At 48.1% G+C, this 20,609-nt stretch overlaps 1 protein-coding gene across 4 annotated transcripts in view; it reads left to right on the top strand.

Annotated features, from left to right (window-relative positions):
• The first annotated feature begins 719 nt into the window (after positions 1 to 719).
• GATAD2A (GATA zinc finger domain containing 2A) overlaps positions 720 to 20,609 on the top strand; it is a 106,576-nt gene continuing 86,686 nt past the window's right edge. For 2 of the 4 annotated variants that reach the window (XM_044253777.1, XM_044253775.1), the window contains exon 1: positions 722 to 955. The gene's annotated coding sequence lies outside the window, so the exon portion shown is untranslated. Of the gene's footprint in view, positions 956 to 15,053; positions 15,122 to 20,609 lie in introns of those variants that run through there. The other 2 variants (XM_044253781.1, XM_044253776.1) reach the window with 2 other exon arrangements.

Raw genomic sequence — 20,609 nt, 5'->3', positions numbered from 1 at the left:
GGGGGTGGGTGGGGGATGAGGGGGGGGGGGGCAGGGCAACGAATTCCCTCGGGAACAAGGCCGAGCCAAGGGCTGCCCAGTCTTCTCAGAGCGCGCCTCACGCGGTCCCGCCCACCGCCCGGCGTAACCGCCCCACGCCCGCCCTGCCCAGGCCGTCTCCGGTGCATTGTGGGTGGGGCGCCCCTGCTGAGCACTGCGGGGAACCCCCTGCCCAGCCAGTTGTCGGCCGCCGGGCGGCCCAGCCGAAACGCCCTCCGGGGTCCGAGCGAGCCGGCCAAGAATTGACGCGTCTCCAAGTCCCCGCCCCTCGTGGCGTTCCCGCCCCGAAGCCGGAGCCCCGCCCTCGAAGGTCCCTAACTGGCCCCGAGGTCCGCTCCACTCTTCTATTGGTAGACCTCTTGTCAGTCACCCCGTCCCACCTCCTCGGGGCCGCCCAGACCGCCGGCGAGGACCCGAGGGCCAGCCGGCTCGCTCTCTCATTGGCTGTGGGGCACTGTCCGTCGTGAGGCTGGCCACGCCCTCCGTGGGGCGCGGATCCCCGGAGCCTCGGCCGGACCTCATTGGCCTGCGGCGCCGCCACTCGACGAGACGTGTCTCAACCCGGAAGTGTGCGAGGCGAAATCTGCCTAGCAACCGGGGAAGCCGGGCTGCGAAGCGGGCAATTTCAGTGTGAGAAGGAGCGGCGAGACCGAGCGGCGGCTCCGAGCGTGGCAAGGCGGCTCCTCCCGCCCGGGGTCAGCGCCCCGGCGCGCGCACGCGCACCCCCGCCACCCGAGCGCGCTCCGCGCCGCCCGCGCAGTCGGTCGGTCGGTCGTCCGTCGTCCTGTCGCCGCTGCCGCCGCGGGCGCCACCTGAGGGAGCCGCCGCCGCGGGACCCGAGCTGATCGGACCGGACCCCGCCTCCCGAGGCCACCCGGGGCCCAGCAGCCACCCGCAGAGGCGCCGAGCAACTTCGGTGAGTGAGGGGCCGGCGCCGCCGGTGGCGGGTCCCCGGCTTCCGGTGCCCCGGGCTTCTCTGGGGCTTCCGCTTCTCTGAGGGGACCGCCTTCGGTGCGCGGACCCTCTTGTCTGAGGGGACCCCCGCCTCTCTGAGGGGAGACCCCCCTTCTCCAGGGACCCCCACTTCCCTGAGGGACCCCCACTTCTCTGAGGGACCCCACCTCTCTGAGATACTTCTTTCCTCTGAGGGACGTCCACTTTTCCGAGGGGCGCCCCCCTTCTCTGATAGACGCTCCACTTTTCTCCCTCTCCGAGGTAGCCCTCCCTCCCCCGTGCCATTGAGGGACCCCCTCATCCCTTCTCTGAGGGTCCCGCCTCCCTGAGAGCCCCCTCCCAACTTCTCTAAGGGAACCCCTACTTCTCTGAGCGGTGCTCTGTCTCTGAGGGACCCCCCTCCTGATTTTCTGTGAACCCCTGCTTCTCTCAGGAGACACCCTGCTTCTGGGGGACCCTCTCACTTCTCGGGGGGCACAGCTTCTCTGAGGAGACCTCCCGGCTTTTCCAGGGAGCCCCACCCAGTTCTCTGAGGAGAGCCCTGCTTCTCTGAGCTGTTGTCCCTCTTACCCCCTTTTTGCCCTTGCTTTGCTAAGGTATCTCCCACCTTGCCTAGCCCCCCCCCCTTTCTGAGATGCTCTCCCTGCTGCCCTCCCCTCTCCCTGGGTGACCTCCTTCTCCCAAGGGTACCCCACTAATCCGAGGTGTTGCTGCCTCTGTCAGAATCCCTTCTGGACGTGTTACCCACTTTTCTGAACTATTCTCACTCTTGCTGGGACCTGATAAGTGTCTTCTCTTTCCTGAGTGGTCCCCCACTACCCTGAAACACCCATTCATCTGACTGGATCCTTAGTTCTCAGAGGAAAAGTTCCCCACTTTCCCAAAATATTTTCTTTTAGGGTCTCCACTAATCTATGGAAGCCACAATTTTCTGAGGGGTTTCTGGCTTCTCCAGAGGTTCTCTGCCTAATGTGGGTTGTCCTTCTCCCAGGGGATCCTCAGTGTCTCTTAAATTTGCCTCCACTTTTCCAAGATATCCTCTGCTGGTGGGAAACACTTTGGGTTTCCTCATTTCTCTGAGGGGTGCCCCAGCTTCTGAGGCATTCCCCTCTCACTTGCCCGAGGACATGTCCCCCTTTCCTGAGGTGGTTACCTGCCCTATTCTCAAGGGAGAAACTCTTCTTTCATTTCGTGGATCCCCTAACTTCAAGGTTCCCCTGTTCCTTTTTTGGGCACCCTCTTCCTCTCTGGAAGAAGAGACCAGAAATGTGACCCCCTCTTTAGTCTTATTTCTCGCCAGATTGGAGGAGGAGTCCTTTGAACTTTTACCTCAGCTTCCAAGGACCTGGAGAATTTTGTGGCTGGAAAGGAATTTTGAGAGACAGTCAAAGAGCACTGTTTTCTCTCGTCCTTCTGAGACCTGCTAGATTTGAGGGGGGAGCAGGGGCTGTTGCCAGATGACCATCTTGGTTACTCCATTTTGAGCCATGGGCCATAACAGTGTTGTCAGGCCATTGTGGAGGCAGGAGGGACAGGGCTGGAGCATTGTCCTCCCATTATCCCCCATTATCACACTGTTAGGCTGTGGGACCGACCCACTTCCTGTCCCATCCCTCAGTCCTCCTTCTGCATAGTGTCACACACTCCCCAAAAAAGGAGAAGCAAAAACACACTCCTTCAGGTCTTCCTGCTCTGTTTTCTCTGATTCACCCCTTGATCTCTAGAGGATCCCCAGTTTGTGGGCCAATTTGGTTTGAATGGCAGGGCAAGAAGCAGGAAATGGGTCACCTTAGATCCAGGAAGAGTAGAAGGGAGGCAGAGGACTAGGTATTTGACAGTATTTCTCTAAGTTTTAAGTAACTTCAGCCTGGCCCAAAGGAAGTTTTTACATGGCTTTTACAAATCTCATGTGTGCTTTTTTTAATGGCCCACCCTGGATTCCAAATTCACTCCAGTAGCTAATTTTATCTGCTTTGCCAAACGCAGAGCTCTCTGGAGCCCAAGTAGATGAATGCTGGCATTGAGAGATGGTCCAAAGGACAGGAATGAACTCAGTTTGAAACCTGAGTAACTTGTAACCACTTCGTGTCCATGTACAAGACTTGAGCTAAAAAACATGGGGACAATGTTTTTGAAGTGGAGTTCTGAAATGTAGACTGAATTGTTTGGTTTAGCATTTCAACAAGTTCTTCTCTCTGACTCTGCTAGAACTGCAGTTCACTTAACAATGTGACTTAAGGCTGTCTCTCTCCTGTTCATTTCCATCTGGGTCTTGCTTAATTTGAGTCCTTTGTGAAGATTCCTACCGAGGCTATAATTTGAGTTCTAAATCTGTCGGTGGACCATGTGGACACAAGTTTCAACTCGAGCTATTTTCTTCTGTGGAGAAGCGCTTGGAGAGTTTCCTGGGCCCTTTGCTCCTGGGTAGTCAAGTCCAGGCAGGAAGGTGCCTCAGACCTGGATGTTCTCCTACTGCCTCTTCCTGGTCAGTTGTAGGCACTGCCCTGAGGGGAAGGGGAAGGATGGTGGGGAGCTTGGAGTTTAGGGTTTCCTGAGACAGCGCAGAGAAGTGCTGGCACATATTTATTATTTTGAATGAAACCCGTAGGACCAGCAGGATGGGGTGTTGGAAATGGAAGGGGGAGCTTTGAAGTCAGAAGGACCTGATCCAGGTTTTGGTCTGTCCTTCCTAGTTGTGTGGTCCTGTACAAGTTATAATGCAAAATCAGCACATTACTAAATAGTTGATGGGTCACATATCTATGTGTGTGAAGGTGCCAACAGATGGGAAGTGCTTCTTAGACAATGAATGAATGAATCTGAGGTAATGAAAGGGAGGCAGGCAGCCAGCCTAACACCTAGCACATGGTTGGTGTGCAATAAAGGTTGACTGTCCTGCTCAGGAGTTTAAGGTTCCAGATCAGGAAACACTTGATATTCTGCCAAAGTTAAATGTGTTCATAGAGAAGGAAATGTGGTATGCCTCTGGCAAAACCCATTGCCACCCTGGGTCTTCCAGTGTTTTTCTGTGTTCAGATGGGAGCTGTGAGATGGATTTGCTGTGTAGCAGGCATTTGTGTTGCCTTGGCCTTGCCTTCTGCCTCTGTAAAATGGGGTAATTTGTGAGTTGAGGGCAAGTAGGGAGATGTATTACTATAATTAGACTGTAGGCAAAATAGAAGATTATAACGAACTTCAAGAGTTGTGGGAAGAAAAAAGTAGATGAACTATAAACCTAAAGGATCATATGTATATTTTGGGACTGTTTGAGTGAGTGGTATACAGCAGTTACTTGGTGAGTGTCTCTTCTTACACATTAGAAACTTGAAAGCAGAATGTTCTTTTGGTGTAATGAATCAGATTTGGGGACAAAAGACTGAGAAAGTGATGTACAAAGGCATTTGATGTCCCATAATAATAGTGCACTGGGGCCAGTGTGTGGCTTAGTGCCCATGAGGAGATCAGAGTTCACCTTGAGCTCCCAAGATCTAGAGAGCTGTAGAAGATGCTAACTCAGCCTCTGGGGGTAGGGGTGGAGATAGGGGGCTAAACTGGGCAGGACACCCTTTGTTACTGTTGTTGAGAGGATTCTTTTTTAGCCATTAGTGAAAGCCCTAAAATCATGGCCAGTGAGTTGGGTCTAACCTTTTTCACTTACTTGTGTGGTGACAGATGGCACTTGCCACTAATATCTAAAACCCAGGGGAAAATAATGGGTGAAAATCTGAACTAGGCCTCCACTGGGCTACTCCCAGGTTTGAAGGATTCCCCCCCACCTTTGAAATTATACCCTCTCCCTCCCTCTCTTTTTCCGTCTGCCTGCCTGTCTCTGTCTCTGTCTGTCTGTCTGTCTCTCTCTCAACTTTGCTATTGAGGCAAATAATCTACCAATCTTAAGTTTCTCTCAATTATTTTAAGGACAATTATTCAATTAAAGAAAAAGGAACAAAGTTTTATTTTTTTTAAAATATAAAAAAATAAGGTAAATAACTTTAAAGGGATCACTATCCCTTTTGAAATTATGTTGCGTTTTTTTTGTGTGCCACAGACGTCACTTTGGTGGATGGTGGCGCCACCACTAAGTCTCTTTTATCTAACAGGAAGTTTTTTTTTTTAACCTTTTTTTAAATTGAAAGGTCCTTACAGCAATAAAAACCCTTGGATAGTTAGAAATGATATTGATCTAGGTACATTTATTAGATGTAATGTAACATGGTTATCCATCGGTGGGGAGCTCTAAAAGGCATGTGGGTCCCAACACTGCTCAGCTTCTAACTCTGGACGATCAACTGTTGATTTATATAACTGAAATAGCTAGGGAAGTCAGGGTTTCCTTCCTGTTGGAGACAGCACTGGGGGCATTAAATCCCTGTGGATCTTGATGATAAGAAAGAACCTGACCTCTTTTGGAACTGAGAAATAACTACTGTCTGAAGTCGTTCCATCCAAATGAATGGAAGATGTTATTTTTAATTTCTAGTATTAATTTTGGCTTTATTCTCTCTGCAGCCTGGCTACCTTTGCTTATAGTGGTTTGTTGTCCGAATAAAACTGGGTGGCTCAGTTGGTTAAGCATCTGCCTTTGGCTCGGGGTATGATCCCAGGGCCTGGGGATCAAGATCAGGACCCAAGTCTGGCTCCCAGCTCGCAGGAGCCTACTTCTCCCTTTCCTCCCAGCTTGTGCTTCTTCTTGCTATCTCTGTCACTATCTGTCTCTCTCTCTCTCAGATAAATAAATAAATAAATAAAAATAAAGTCTTAAAAAAAAAAGAATTTATCCCTTCAAACTGGCTTATAAGGGATAGTTGGAGCACTCAACTAAACTAGGTTTTCCTGTGTGGCCATAACGTAGGTCATTTTTCTCTTTTTTTAGTTTAACTTAAATTGGATTGAAAAATAGTGTTAAATATTTTGACTCATGTAACTTCCTCTTACACCAGCAAATAAGCAATAAATGTTTGTGTACTTACAGTGCACAATGCTGAGTGCTGTGGGCCTAGCAGTGAGCAGGATGGATGAAGTCAGCTTGCTTTCTTTCTTTCTTTTTATTAAAGATTTTATTTATTTATTTGACAGACAGAAATCTCAAGTAGGTGGAGAGGCAGGCAGAGAAAGAGAGAGGAGGAAGCAGGCTCCCCAATGAGCAGAGAGTCCATTGTGGGGCTTGATCCCAGGACTTTGGGATCATGACATGAGCCAAAAGGAGAGGCTTTAACCCACTGAGCCATCCAGGCACCCCTCAATTTTTTTTTTTTTTTTTAAGATTTTATTTATTTATTTGACAGAGAGAGAGCCAGCGAGAAAGGGAACACAAGTAGGGGGAGTGTGAGAGGGAGAAGCAGGCTTCCCATGGAGCAGGGTGCCCCATGCGGGGCTCAGTCCCAGGACTCTGGGATCATGATCTGAGCTGAGGTCAGATGCTTAACAACTGAGCCACCCAGGCACCCCTGAAGTCGGCTTTCAAGGTGCATACATCCCAGTCACAGACAAGAAAACAAACTATGGAATGGAAGACTATTGCAGGACTTCTTTGGGACTATCCTTGGATGTTGGGAACTTGGAGTAGAGTTTCTTGGAGGGTTAGAAGTGAAACCTCACTATCCGTCTGATTTCCTCACTGGGTTACTTGCTTCTGTTTCTTCCCTCGAAAAGGAGCAGAAATTTTGGCGTTTTCCTGGTTGATTGTTGGCTTTTGGCTCTAGTTGATCCAGGATGATTGTGACTGTAATGTTAGAGACACAAGAGAGAATCTGGGATGGTCACTGCCAGAAGTATTTTCAGCTTTGCTCTTCCTGAAGTCAGTGGCAGTGTGTTTTTGGAATCCTGTGGCGTTTTTTCATGGCAGTGCATATTATGCAGAGAGATAAACAGTTCTAAAATCCCTTTACACCTTGTTTGAAATCTTAAAAACAAATTCAGACAAGTAGAGTGCTTGGGTGTTGTTTATAGCCTAGGAAAGAAAAGTGAGATTTCAAATAGATTGCTTTCTTGTGTATTAGTAGGTTCTTGGCACACAGTTCCATCTGGCCTACGGTTCCCCCTTATACTGGGACTGGGAAAGCACTATTTTGACTTTGCTATGTTGTGGTCAGATTTGATGTGAGTCCACGGAGATCAATTAGATGACAGGTGCCTTTCTCTTTTTTTTTCTTTTTAGATTTTATTTATTTATTTGACAGACAGAGATCACAAGTAGGCAGAGAGGCAGGCAGAGAGAGGGAGAAGCGGGCTTCACGCTGAGCAGAGAGCCCGATTCAGGACTCGATCCCAGGACCCTGAGATCATGACCTGAGCTGAAGGCAGAGGCTTAACCTACTGAGCCACCCAGGCGCCTGGACAGGTACTTTTCTTAAGGGTATTTGTGAGGGGTGGAGCCAGAGAGCAGGGTGGGTATCCATTCAGGATACCGGCTCCAAGGGGAAGAGGGAGATTACAAGGAGAGTTTCTAGTAGTCTGTCTGTCTTTCCTTCAACCAAAATACTGACTCGGAGGTGAAGAGGCAGGCTCTGGCCGGAAGTGGGCGTGGACAAGTAATGCAACTGTGCACATGATCACACTCCCACCTCTGGCTCTGCTGCCCTTGGGAAGTGGATGCTTGCTCCCTCCTACTTCCTGTTCCTTGCCCTCCACCTCCAGCGGAGTTCCTGGGCCCCAGTTTGAGCATAGAAAACATGTTCAGATTCTCACTTTTTCCTGGTCAGCTGCTTTTTCAGAGCTGGAAGCCTCCAGGGGACTTGTATGTGGCAGTTCTGGGGGTTCAGCTACTGTACTCACAAACTTAGGATTGTCTGGCAGTGTAGACAACAGGATGGTTTCCTGTTGTATAACCACAGGAGCTTGCCTACAGAGGGCTGCTCTGGAGATGTATGTAGAACTCAAGGAAGCAGACATTAGAAGGTCCTTTTGCAAGAGTATGCTCCTGAAGAATGGCTTACCGTTACTTGTCTTCTTTATCTTAGAACAGTACCCTCTATGGAGTAGAAGCTTCCGAGTTAGAAAGACTTGGGTTTGTATCCAGATTCTGCCACTTGCTGGCTCTGTGATCTCAGGAAAGTGGCTTTATTGCAAATAGCCTAACTTCTTTGAGTCTCAGTTTTTCATTTGTGAGGTGGGGATGATAAGAATGAAGCAGGTGGCCAGATTGTTGTAGGTGTCCAATAAAGGTAGTCATTATGGAATCATATAAAAGCTTACTGACCCTGTTAAGATCGGCACCCAAGTTTGGATAGTTACCTATGGCAGTTTATACTGTCTGAGAGCAAACTAACCAGTCCACGTTGGGGCCACAAGCTGGGTGTAACTGAGGACCGATGATCTAGAGGTTCCCAGATTGGCTGATTTTTCCCATTGAGTTTCCTCAGTTCATTGTGGCTTTACGCTGCTGTGCATCGCCTTTGTATATTTATTATATGGACTTGCAGTGCCCCCTGAAGCATGGATAGGGTAACTGGGAAAAAGGCCCAAATTGGAGGGTGAGCAAAGGGGGGAAATAGGGAGAGCTACTTGTTAGGTGGCTAGGCATTCTGGGGATTGGAATAGCATGGGCCAGGGCAGGGACCTGGAGGTGAAAAGCAACCTGGTGAGTTCTCTTGACCTGAGGAGGTTATGAACATCTGAAAATCAGAGTTTGAACTGAGCACCTTTGGCAAGAAAAGTCCAGTTACCTTCAAAGGTAGGAAGTTTTATAAAATGTGCCACAGTAGGATTCAAAATTGAATTCAGATTAAAATAATATTTTTTAAAAAAAGATTTTATTTATTTGACAGAGATCATAGGCAGGCAGAGAGATAGGAAGGGAAGCAGGCTCCCTGCGGAGCAGAGAGCCCTATGCGATGTGGGGCTTGATCCCAGGGTCCCAGGATCACAACCTGAGCCGAAGGCAGAGGCTTTAACCCACTAAGCCACCCAGGCACCCCTAAAATAATATTTAAATTGAGCTCTTAGTAAGCATTTTCAATCAGAAATATCAATGATGTCTCGTGAAATCAGACCAAACCTGGACTCTGTTTTTAAGAGTATGTAGTCTATGGGGCACCTGGGTTGCTCAGTGGGTTAAAGCCTCTGCCTTTGGCTCAGGTCATGATCCCAGGGCCCTGGGATTGATCCCTGCATCGGGCTCTGCTCAGTGGGGAGCCTGCTTCCCCCCACCCTCTCTGCCTGCTTCTCTGCCGACTTGTGATCTGTCCAATAAATAAATAAAATCTTAAAAAAAAAAAAAAAGAGTATGTAGTATACATGAAATTCAATCACCTAAGGAGCTTTAAGAGAACAAATTTGGTGCCTGGGTGGCTCAGTGGGTTAAAGCCTCTGCCTTCGGCTCAGGTCATGATCCCAGGGCCCTGGGATTGATCCCTGCATCAGGCTCTCTGCTCAGTGGGGTGCCTGCTTCCCACGGTGCCCCCCTTTCCCCCCACCCCCGTCTCTGCCTGCCTCTCTGCCTAATTGTGATCTTTGTCAAATAGATAAATAAAATCTTTAAAAAAGAGAGAGAGAGAACAAATTTGGGCAGACTGCTTCTCAGTTATTTTTCTTTGAGAATTGTTATCATGTTTTTAACCAACTGAGCCACCCAGGCGTGCCAAGAATTGTTATCATGTTTTTAAAAAAGATCTTACTTAGGGGCACTTGGGTGGCTCAGTGGGTTAAAGCCTCTGCCTTCGACTCAGGTCATGGTCTCAGGATCCTGGGATTGAGCCCTACATCCAGCTCTCTGCTCGGCGGGGAGCCTACTTTTTCCTTTCTCCCTGCCTGCCTCTCTGACTACTTGTAATCTCTGTCTGTCAAATAAATAAAATCTTTTAAAAAAAAAAAGAGATAGTGAGAGAGGGAATTCAAGCATGCAGGAGCTGGAGAGGGAGAAACGGGCTGCCTGCTGAGCAGGGAGCCCAATATGGGGCTCGATCCCAGAACCCTGGGATCATGACTTGAGCTGAAGACAGAGGCTTTTAACCCACTGAGCCACCCAGGCGCCCCTGGATATCAAGTTTTTAAAACATATTTTTCTTCATGTCTAAATCATGGATGTTTATTAACAGATCAATGATGTGACTAGCACTCTTCCTTTGTTAAGTAGGTTTGAATAGGTTGATCTCCAGACTTAAGACTGACATACAGCCTTTTTTATTCTTTTTTCCTTGTAACTTTCTGATTTTTTTCCTTTTAATTTTTTAATTCGTAGAAAATAGTTCACTTACTGACTTGTCAAAGACTTAAAATTGATCTACATCAGGTGTGCATTTTTTTTTGTAAGCCATGTATAGGTACAATAGAGATATTCTTGCCAACTGGTGACACATGCAGATGAGGACAGTGGGAGATATACCTCCAGGTTCACAGTGATACATCTAGCAATATGTATTTAACCCTTCAGGGGAGCACATGTGCTCAGGACTCATTGTAGTGGGACTTCCTTAGGGCCACACAGAGACTAAGTACAGATGGAGCCTGAACTCCATGTTGCCCAGCCACTAAGTATACAGAACTGTGGTTGGATATGACACTCAAAACAAACAACAAACAAACATGCTGACAAAGTGGCCCATCTCTACAGAGCTGTGTTTCAGAGAGCTTTTCAGTGTATGTATGTACAACAGGGACCGGTCAAAGGGGTGCAGATCTGTCTCCCACAAACTCCTAATCTAGTGTAAGAATGCTGTGACTTAAAAAGTGACATTTGTTTTAGCAGGAGTTATGCACTGGGAGTATTGTATTTTTCATAAAGTACCACTGTAATAGTCCTTTTAACTATTTTCTTATCTTTGAAAAAGGTATCAAAAATATCAAAGTACTGGGCGCCTGGGTGGCTCAGTGGGTTAAGCCGCTGCCTTCGGCTCAGGTCATGATCTCAGGGTCCTGGGATCGAGTCCCACATCGGGCTCTCTGCTGAGCGGGGAGCCTGCTTCCTCCTCTCTCTGCCTGCCTGCCTCTCTGCCTGCTTGTGATCTCTGTCTGTCAAATAAATAAATAAAATCTTTAAAAAAAAAATCAAAGTACCAAAGAAATAATATTAACATAGAAATGAATCTTTTCTGACCAATTATATTGTAATGCCACTGTGAGTGTGAATTTGGGGTGAAATAAGAAACTTTAAAACACTCCTCCCTTAGAGAGTGTAGTTATGATTGTCCCTGAACTCAGTGAAAACAGTTTTAGACCTTTGAGCTCTAAAAATGCAAAATGTGGAGGCATCTGGGTGACTTAGTTGGTTAAGCATCTGACACACGATTTTGGTTCAGGTTATGATCTCAGGGTCTTGAGATCCAGCCCTGTGTTGGGTATCACGCTGAGTATGGAGCCTGTTTAAGATTCTTTCTTTTCGGGCGCCTGGGTGGCTCAGTGGGTTAAGCCGCTGCCTTCGGCTCAGGTCATGATCTCAGGGTCCTGGGATCGAGTCCCGCATCGGGCTCTCTGCTCAGCAGGGAGCCTGCTTCCTCCTCCTCTCTCTCTCTCTGCCTGCCTCTCTGCCTACTTGTGATCTTTCTCTGTCAAATAAATAAATAAAATCTTTAAAAAAAAAAAAAAAGATTCTTTCTTTTCCTCTCCCCTGCCACCCCACTCTGTGCACTCTCTCTCTCAAAATAAATAAATATTTTTTAAAATAACCAAAGTGCAAAGTGTGAAAAGCAGTCAGTGCTCTTTTTCATAAAAGTTTACTTTTAAAAAGATTTTGGTACACTTTTAAATGAACCACCTGTTTGTTCTTTAGAGACCTCAGAAAACAAGTGGGAGCCTAGTGTCACTGATAGCAGTAATTTCAAAATTGGTTAAAGTCTACAGAACTAGGTCTGCTTAGCCTTTGAATTTAAGTAAGTAGATGACAGTTCATTCTGTGTTTTGAGAAAGCCACCTAGAAAGTTTAAAGGATAATGAACCCATCCCTTTGTAGCTGTATCTGCCCCCAAAACCCCACACTGCAGGTGTGGCCAGCTCTGGCCTTTGCCTCTGCTGTTCTAGGTGCCTGGGATATTCATCTGTTGAGCACTGGCTTAAATGTCACATCCACAAAGATTTCCCAGACTCCTCCCCAGGCAGGGGAGCAGCCTCTTCCTCTGTGATTCCTGTCTTTCCTATGAATGCATTTTCTGCTTAGAAATCATACTGTCTTTCGTGCCACCAGCCTGTGAACTTCTGGAGATGGTGCCTGCCGGCTCCTCAGCTTGTAAAACCCTTGGGATGCGTTGTCTCTTAGATAGTTCTTGTCCATCAGTGTTTATCACATAAAACATCTTGAATCTTGTCTGCCAGAAACTTTAAAGAAATCTCCTGATTAAAAACAAAAAAGTACAGTACCTTAAACATGCAGTAGGTGATGCTACTCCTTTTCAGTTTCATGCTAGTATGGAGCCTTTGACCAATTTTCTGCTATAAAAGAGGCCATGAACATGGAATTCAGCCCCATTTTTTTTTTCTTTTGTCCCTCTGTTGTGCAGGAACAGGCTCAGATGCTATTTAGAAGTTTATCTAACACTGTGTTAGAAAGGTAATTAGAATATGTTTGCAGTGGTTAGGGTGGAAGGAGGCCTGGCTATTATTAGCAAGGGTCTGATCTTTGAAGAACATTAAGTTTAAAATGAGTTTGGAAGGAAATTATGCTTAACTAAGTAACAGAAGTGTTTTTAAAGTATTACATTAACTGGTATCTGCAAGTATTAATTGACTGCCTTGTTTTTAGGGCAGAGGGAAAACTTAAAGAACAACAACATGGTTTGAGCCCTATTTGTCTTTTAATTAGTTTCTTCAGCTTTAGAATGGAATCTAAAAGTGATTGCATCATATTTCATAATCAGCCAGCTGAACTATTTGCTGTTTAGTCCAGTATTAGACACTGAGGTAGCAAGGTTTCTAGTCTGAGCAGCCTTAGCATTTGCCTGCCTGAGCTCCGGGGACCCCAAACAAGTCTGGATTTACTGTCACTTTTTCCATCTACACACCTGGCCTTCTCTTTCTATCACAGAAATAAACCCTGTAACTACTTCACCCTACCCCCACCCCTGCTTTCCCAGCTGGAGATGTTGGCACTGCCCTCTGGAGCAGCCCACCTGTCACCAGTGCACACCTCAGTCCACAGGGGTGTGCCATTAATATGTCACAGCTGATGCCTCTCTCTTTAAAACAGGGTGGTTGTCACCTTGGTGACTCACCTAGGGCTTGCCAGTTCAGACTCTGGAATCTCTATGTCTATCTCAAGTCTTATGTCTCCCACCTGACCACACATTGCTGTGTTTGTAGTTAATTAAGTTGACGTTAATCAAGACCCAGGTGAGGAGCAGTGAGGTAATATTTTGCTTGTATTGCTTTAATATACATCATCTGATTAATAGTCCTAGAGTAAAGCAGTTCTCAAAATATAAAGCTGCCGGATTACAGTGAAAATATTGGATATTTGCTTTTAACCTGTCCTTGCACATGGGATCAGGGAGACTCCTGCATTCCTTTACCAAGTCACCTGTTTGAGAATAAGACTGTTTTTGTTTGGTTTTTGAATTTGAACATTTGAAATTCTTTGTAACAAAGCAAACTGCTGACAAAACTCGGTTGGGGAAGGCGTTTGGGGGTCAACAGTTTGCATTTTGTATCATTTTGTTTGAGGAATGCTTTGCTTTTGGCCCAGGGGAGTTGTGCCAGATGTTGCATTAAGCCATTTTAAGATTTGGGGAGTTGGGTGAGGGGTGAAATTAAGGGCAAAAAATTGCTCATTATGTGTGGAACTCAGCACGGAATTAAAATGGGCCTTTTAAAACTTATTGTTGGGGGGGCACATAGTAGGAAAACAATTTTATACATAAAAGTTGTTCTACATTGTTTTTCAAGTTTGGAGTAAAGACCAATGGTGGGTTTAAATTACACTGAATCTCTTTTAAAAGAAATGAAACAGAATAGTTAATATTAGAGTGCATTTCAAGTGGTTTAAGTATGTTTGGTGAAACTTTTGTTTTGGCTGTTTGAATGTGTATTAATATATGTTATAAAACAAAAGCCGCTAATCAGGAGTCTAGGAGTCTTATGAATTGTTTGAACTCTGGAATAAGAACATGGAAAGGGCCTTTTTTGGTGATTCTTCAAAACATAATCTTGATATTGAGAACTTTCTTGTTATATTAGATATTTTTTTCTTGAAATTGTGTTTCCCTTTATGTAGTTTAACACATCGAAAACCCCATCCTTTCTCAGTTTAGACTGTTTCCCGTGTTTACTTCAAGTCCCTGAAGAGGGAAAGGTAGATTTGCTCTCCGGGGCGAGGGTGGGGGGGGGCGTTCACCTCCCAGAACTCGGGGTGGGCTTGCAGATTGGGAGGTAACTGGGAGAGGGAGAGCCGTCATCCTCAAGTGTCTAGAAGTGGGTGGGTCTGGAGCTTACTCTGTAGAACTCTTTTTATTGCACAGACGTGATGGTTTAGCCGATACCTGGAAGCGCAGCTTCTGTGTGACCCTCACAGGGGTGGCATTTTAACCTCCTTTTCAGAAGCAGCTGAGTTGCTCCAGGTCTTGTAGCTAAGCTGGAGCGAGGTCAGTAGTGAGCGCGTCGTGAGTCAGCCCTGGGCGCGGTCCGCCAGGCTTTGCCTCCGGTGAGCTGGCGACGACCCCTCGGCCCTGTGGAAGGCACTGGGATTCCGCTGGGAGGGAGCCCGCCCGAACCCGCGTGGGAAACCCAACGGGCGGAGCTGGGCGGCGCGTGGAGCGCAGTCGGGAGAGTCGGTGTTTCCGGGGCGGTGTCGGCCTCCCTTGCCCCGCCCTCCCCGCACACTCGTCCCGCCCCCACAATAAGGCCCCGCCCCTCCGCTGTCTGTCCCCGCCCAGCCGGGCGCGGGCGGGCGGCGTCGCCTTTAAGAGCTCCCCGGTGTTTTGGGGGCCGCGGGCCGGGCGCGCTGACCTGGTGCGCATGTCCCGGGCGGTGACGCCGGCGCCGGGCTCCATGTGTGCGGCCGAGGGGCGCATTATCTGGCCGGCGGCGCGGGCGGGCGGGCGGACCGGCGGAGCGAGCGCCGCGGGCCCGGGCGGCCCCACAGGCGGAGCGAGCGCGCGCAGCCCCGCGCCCCCGGCCCCTCGGCCGCCCGGCCCCGCAGGCGACCCCGACCCGACGGCCCCGCGAACCCGCGCGCTGCCCTAGGGCCCGGCCGGCCCGCGGCCCGGTAAGTTCTGGACCAAACTTGGCGGGGAGCAGGGGTTGGGGGGTGGGGTCCGGACTGGGATCGTGAGGTGGAGCCTGGAGCGGCGGGGGTGGCGAGGGTCGGGCAGGGTCGGGGGTCAGTGGGCTCTGAGGGACCCCCGCGTGAGCCTAGAAAAGTGAGAGCGGGTGAGTGAGTTCTACCTACTCCTTGTATTCTGGGAGCGTCTTCCTAGCGCTACCCTAGAAAGTTCCGCGCTCCGACGCCGCCCAGGCACGTGGGGGCCGGGGTAGGCGGGGGTCCCGGAAAGTCTCGGCGTCGCCCCCCTTCCTTCTGCGCTTCCTCCGGGGCCGGGGGAGGGGCTGGGCCTCCAGGGGTCGCTTCCGAGCGGCCGGGACGGGCGGGGGGAGGGGGCGGCGGGCGGGCGGCACGTGGGCGCGCGGGGCGGGGGGTCCCAGGCAAGGCGGGGCGGGGGTCCCGGGCCGGCCTGGCCGCTGCGCTGAACCCCGCGGCGGCGGCGACGGCGGCGGCGGAGGATCCCGTGTCAGAATAAGAGTCCCCGCGCGCCCACGCCTGCAGGGCCGGCCCTCTCCTTGCTCGCGCCCTTACTGTCTGACCCCCGAGAGCCGCAGGACCCTTCCCCCCACTCTGGGCTCGAGTCCTTCATAGGGCCGTACACTTTGAATTTGCCTCCCGGTTTAGGCGGTGGCTGTATTGATTTTTTACCCGCACCTGGAATGGGTCGGCATCAGTGACTAGACAGCAGCAGCTGGCCTTTTAAAGGGATTATTGCCAAGAATCGGAATTGATCACTTCAACAAGGAAAGGCTTATGGGCAGGGCCCCAGCCTAGAGCGTGATTGACACTTGGTGTGTGTGAACACACTGGGACCCAGAAATGAATGGGGAGCCCTCTCTCAGGAACTGAATGTCAACCCTTGGGTGCGCATTTCTGCCCTGCCCTGGGAACTTTGCGGGGGCTGTTTAATTTCGTGTATTTGACCCATCGTTTTTAGCTGTGTAGTTCATCCTTATCTTGAGAGCTTTGGAGTCTTTAGATCAAAGTCCGGGTGAGTCACTTGAGCCTTTAATTTTTCTCTCTTCCTCACCCTTTTACTTCTTTCAGTTTTCTTGAGTACACAGTGCTTAAGTGGTTCTGTGTCCATTTCGCACAGTGACACCTTCTGGTTGTGGCAGCACAGATAAACTGAGGGACAGGCAGCCTTCTGTGTAGTTGCTTCAGACTTGTACTGACTGTTCTTTGATGTTCTTTTTTTCCCCCCTCCTGGTAGTGGTTACAAGTTTTCTTTTAAGTTAGATGAGGTGAAATAATGTTTGTTGGCTTCAGATCATGATGCTAAGATTAGTAGCATGTTACACCTGACAGCAAGCTGTGGAGGAGGGCAGGATAGACACCAGTCCTCAGATTAGAATGCCTGTTGTACACACACATCTTCCTTGTCCATAACACTCCAGTGTGGTGGAGGATATAATCCCCACATTACAGCTGAGGAAACTGAGGCTCCTGGAGGCCAGGCTGCTTGTCCAAGGCTTGAGTTGTAGAGGGCAGAGCTTGGCTTGAGCCTGATGTTTGGGGCATCAGAGTCCAGGAGTATTACTGTTTGCAACCCACTGTGTGAACATTTCCTGGTCCCTCCTAAAACAAGAGGTCATTTACTTGTCCAGGCTCTAGGCTACTTCTGCTGGGAGTAGGGGGGATGACCTGATAACTTAGGGACACCACTGTAGCCCTGTGTTGTCCTCAGCAGAGTTACCAGCTGGCCCTCCAGGATCCAGGCCACAGACTTGCCCCTTTGCATTTGCTTCCTCAGCTTCCAACTCCTAAAAGTTGGCCTTTTTCTTTTATCTTTTTTTTGAAGATTTCATTTATTTATTTGACAGAGATCACAAGTTGTCAGAGCGGCAGGCAGAGAGTGAGGGGAAGCAGGTTCCCCGCCAAGCAGACAGCCTGATGCAGGGCTCGATCCAGGACCCAGAGATCATGACCTGAAGTGAAGGCAGAGGCCTACCCCACTGAGCCACCCAGGTGCCCTAAATTGGCCTTTTTCTAGAGGAAGTAGTTTAGAGTGGAGATTTTGAGAGCAATTTGCAATAGATACTTTCCTCATGTAGTTCCCCCATTCTTTGTCTTTCATCCCATGTTCTTTCCCTAAAATTCTGAAGCTGATTTTTGCAGACTCTGACTTCTCATCTAGGATGTGATGTAGAAATTGGGATGGGTCCTATATTACCGATTTGGATGCATTATTTTTTCCACTTAGCATCATTTTTTTTAAATGTCAAGTCACCTCTATTAATGCAGTATTTGGCAGATCCTACAATCGTATATATTTTTTTAATTTTTTCATTAACATATAATGTATTATTAGCTCCAGGGGTACAGGTACAATCGTATATTTTGATAATGAGGAAAGAAATAATGCTTCTCGTGGTAGGAAAAATCCTGGAAGGATTTGTACCAGAATGTCAACAAAATTTCTGGGTTAGGGTGAGGAGTGGTTTTTTTTTTTCCCCTTAAAGGTTTTTATATCTTTGTGTTTTATGATTATTTAAAAAATAAGAAATTGCTTCAAAAAGATATTTTTCATTATCATTATTTTTAAGTAATCTCTATACCTAATGTGGGGCTTGAACTCACAACCCTGAGATTGAGAGTTGCATACTTTCTTCCAGCTGAGCCAGCCAGGTGCCCCAAGAAACTTTCATTTGAGTAATAAAATAGAGTTTAAAGACTCCAGTTCTCAGTTCTTCAGTAGCTCTCACTTGCTTTGCGTCATGTATTTTGTGAATTCTGACATTGTGAGGAGTGATTTCTGCATAGACTTATTCAATAAATACTGAAGTGTACACTGTGCCTCTGGCACTGCGCTAGGAATCCCTGCTCAGTGGAGTTTACCATGAGATTAGTAGGAGAGAAATCATAATTAATCTCATAAACATGGGGAAACTTAAAAGGGTCAAGGAGAAAAGGATGCTGTGACCTGGTGAGCAAGACTCAAGGGGGCCTTTCTCTAGCTGGGATTGGAGGGCATGTAGGAACTAAGTAGGTAAAGAGAAATGGGAAGAGCATTTCTGATAGAGTGTCTAGGACTGAAGGAAGATTAGGGTGGTTGGAGCAGAGAGAGAGACACATGCACAGAGACCTAAGAGGGTCTGGGATTTACCTTGAGAACAGTGGGACCGCTATTGAAGAGGACAAGACAGAGACCCATGTGATGGAATTCACAGCCAGGACCACCTTGGGCCTTAGATAGCAGACCACTGAAGGATGCTTCTAAAGGGCACAGGTAGGAAATAGTGAAGCCATTCTGAAATGTTGGCTGGCTGGCTTGCTTTCTCTTCTTTCTTTCAGCAAACCTACATTTATTTTTTTATTTTTATTTTTTTAAAGATGTTATTTATCTGACAGATCACAAGTAGGCAGAGAGGCAGGCAGAAGCGGGGGGGGGGGAGGCAGGCTCCCCACAGAGCAGAGAGCCCGATGTGGGGCTGGAGTCCAGGACCCTGAGATCACAACCTGAGCCAAAGGTAGAGGCTTAACCCACTGAGCCACCTGGGCGCCCCCCCCCCATTTATTTTCTCTATTTTTTTTTCTTTCTTTCTTTTTGTTTTTTAATTTTAAGATTTTATTTATGTATTTGACAGACAGAGAGGCAGGCGGGGGGGCGGGTAGGCAGGCTCCCTGCGGAGCACAGAGCCCGACGCAGAGCTCAATCCCAGGACCCTGGGGATCATGACCTGAGCTGAAGGCAGAGGCTCCAACCCACTGAGCCACCCAATCACCCCTCTTTATTATTTTTTATTTTTTATTTTTTTTTAAGATTTTATTTATTCATTTGACAGAGAGAGATTACATGTAGGCAGAGAGGCAAGCAGAGAGAGAGAGGAGGAAGCAGGCTCCCTGCTGAGCAGAGAACCCGATGTGGGACTCGATCCCAGGACCCTGGGATCATGACCTGAGTTGAAGGCAGCGGCTTAACCCATTAAGCCACCCAGGCGCCCCTCTTTATTATTTTTTAAAAGATTTTATTTGAGAGAGAGAGTGTGCATGCACGAGGGAGAGCATGAGTGGGGGAGAAGCAGAGGGAGAGGGGGAAGCAGGGAGCCCAACATGGGGCCCGATCCCATGACCCTGGGGCCATGACCAGAGCTGAAGGCAGACACTTAACTGACTGAGCCACCCAGGTGCCCATTTTCTTCATTTTTTTTTTAAAGTAATTTCTACCCCCAACATGGGGTTTCAACTCATGACCCAGAGACCAAGAGTCACATATTCTACCAACTGAGCCAGCTGGTGCCCCAAATATAGGCATTTTCTTTTTCTTCACTTAAAAAAAAAAAAGATTTTATTTATTTATTTATTTATTTGAGAGCTGGAGAGAACCAAGTGGAAGGGAGGGGCAGAGGCAGACTTCCAGCTGAGCCGAGGGCCTGTTGGGGGCTCCATCCCAGGGGATCCCAGGACCCTGGGATCCGAACCTGAGCCGAAGGCAGATGCTCAACCAACTGAGCCACCCAGGAATCCCAAATGCTGGTGTTTTCTGGTATTCGTTCTCTTAGGGAAAAATTAAGAATGACCACCAGAGTCTTGGATATGTCAATTCCCCACAGAGACCAAAAATGTAACTGCCTTACCAATGAGTTCAGTTAAGGACTGTCAGTGTGCTAATCTCCAAAACCATGGGCAACTCAAATGCTTGTTGGAGAACTACCTGCTTGGACTTGTGATGTTTCTGTGCCATTAGATGGAATGAGCAAGGCTATTTTCCTTAGACTTTTTCTCCCCCTGATAATTGAGTTAATTTATGCTCATTGTAGAAAACTGGGAAGATTATGAAACAGGTGATTAGGTGAGGTCTTTATGAGCAGTCATCCTGGGGTAATAGAGCATCTCTGGGGTTTCCTTTTAACAGTTGTTGGGTTGGGAAGTGTGGCAAAACTGGAAGAACAAGTTGCCACTGTCATAGTTTGAGGCTCACAGAACTGTGTTGACTGTTAAGTGTGGTTTGTTGATAGAATGGATGCTCTTGAGTTACCTGAACTGTTTTAGAAGGTTAGTTAGACAGTCTGGCTTTGGGTTGCTATTCTTTTGGGTAAGATACAGAAGACTGTATCTTGCATTGAGTTAGAAGGCCAAGGGTTAAGGTTGAGATAAAAGATGGGACCTGAAGTGGTGGCAGGAAAGTGGAGTAGTGAGGCTGGTGTTCTTAGAAACAGAAGTACCAGCTGGGGACAGATCCTGCATACTTGTAGATGCTGGCAAATATGATCCAGGACTTTTTAGTCGAGAGGAATGTCAGACCATGGGCAATAAGCCCCTCCCTTCATTTTCTAGGCTGTATTTGTGACCTCTTTTTGTCTGATGAAAATGTAGGTTAGTCTTTTAGAAGACAAAGGAACTTACTCTAATTGAATACCTGCAGGTAGCCTTAGGAAGTGACTGGGAATCCTCCAAAACCCTCTGAGGTGGGGGGGGGGGCTGCGGGAGAAGG

This window comes from Neovison vison, chromosome 6, assembly GCF_020171115.1.
Source record: "Neovison vison isolate M4711 chromosome 6, ASM_NN_V1, whole genome shotgun sequence".
NCBI lineage: Eukaryota > Metazoa > Chordata > Mammalia > Carnivora > Mustelidae > Neogale > Neogale vison.
The sequence above is the reverse complement of the archived record's forward strand: the minus strand, read 5'-3'. Positions and strand labels throughout refer to the sequence as shown.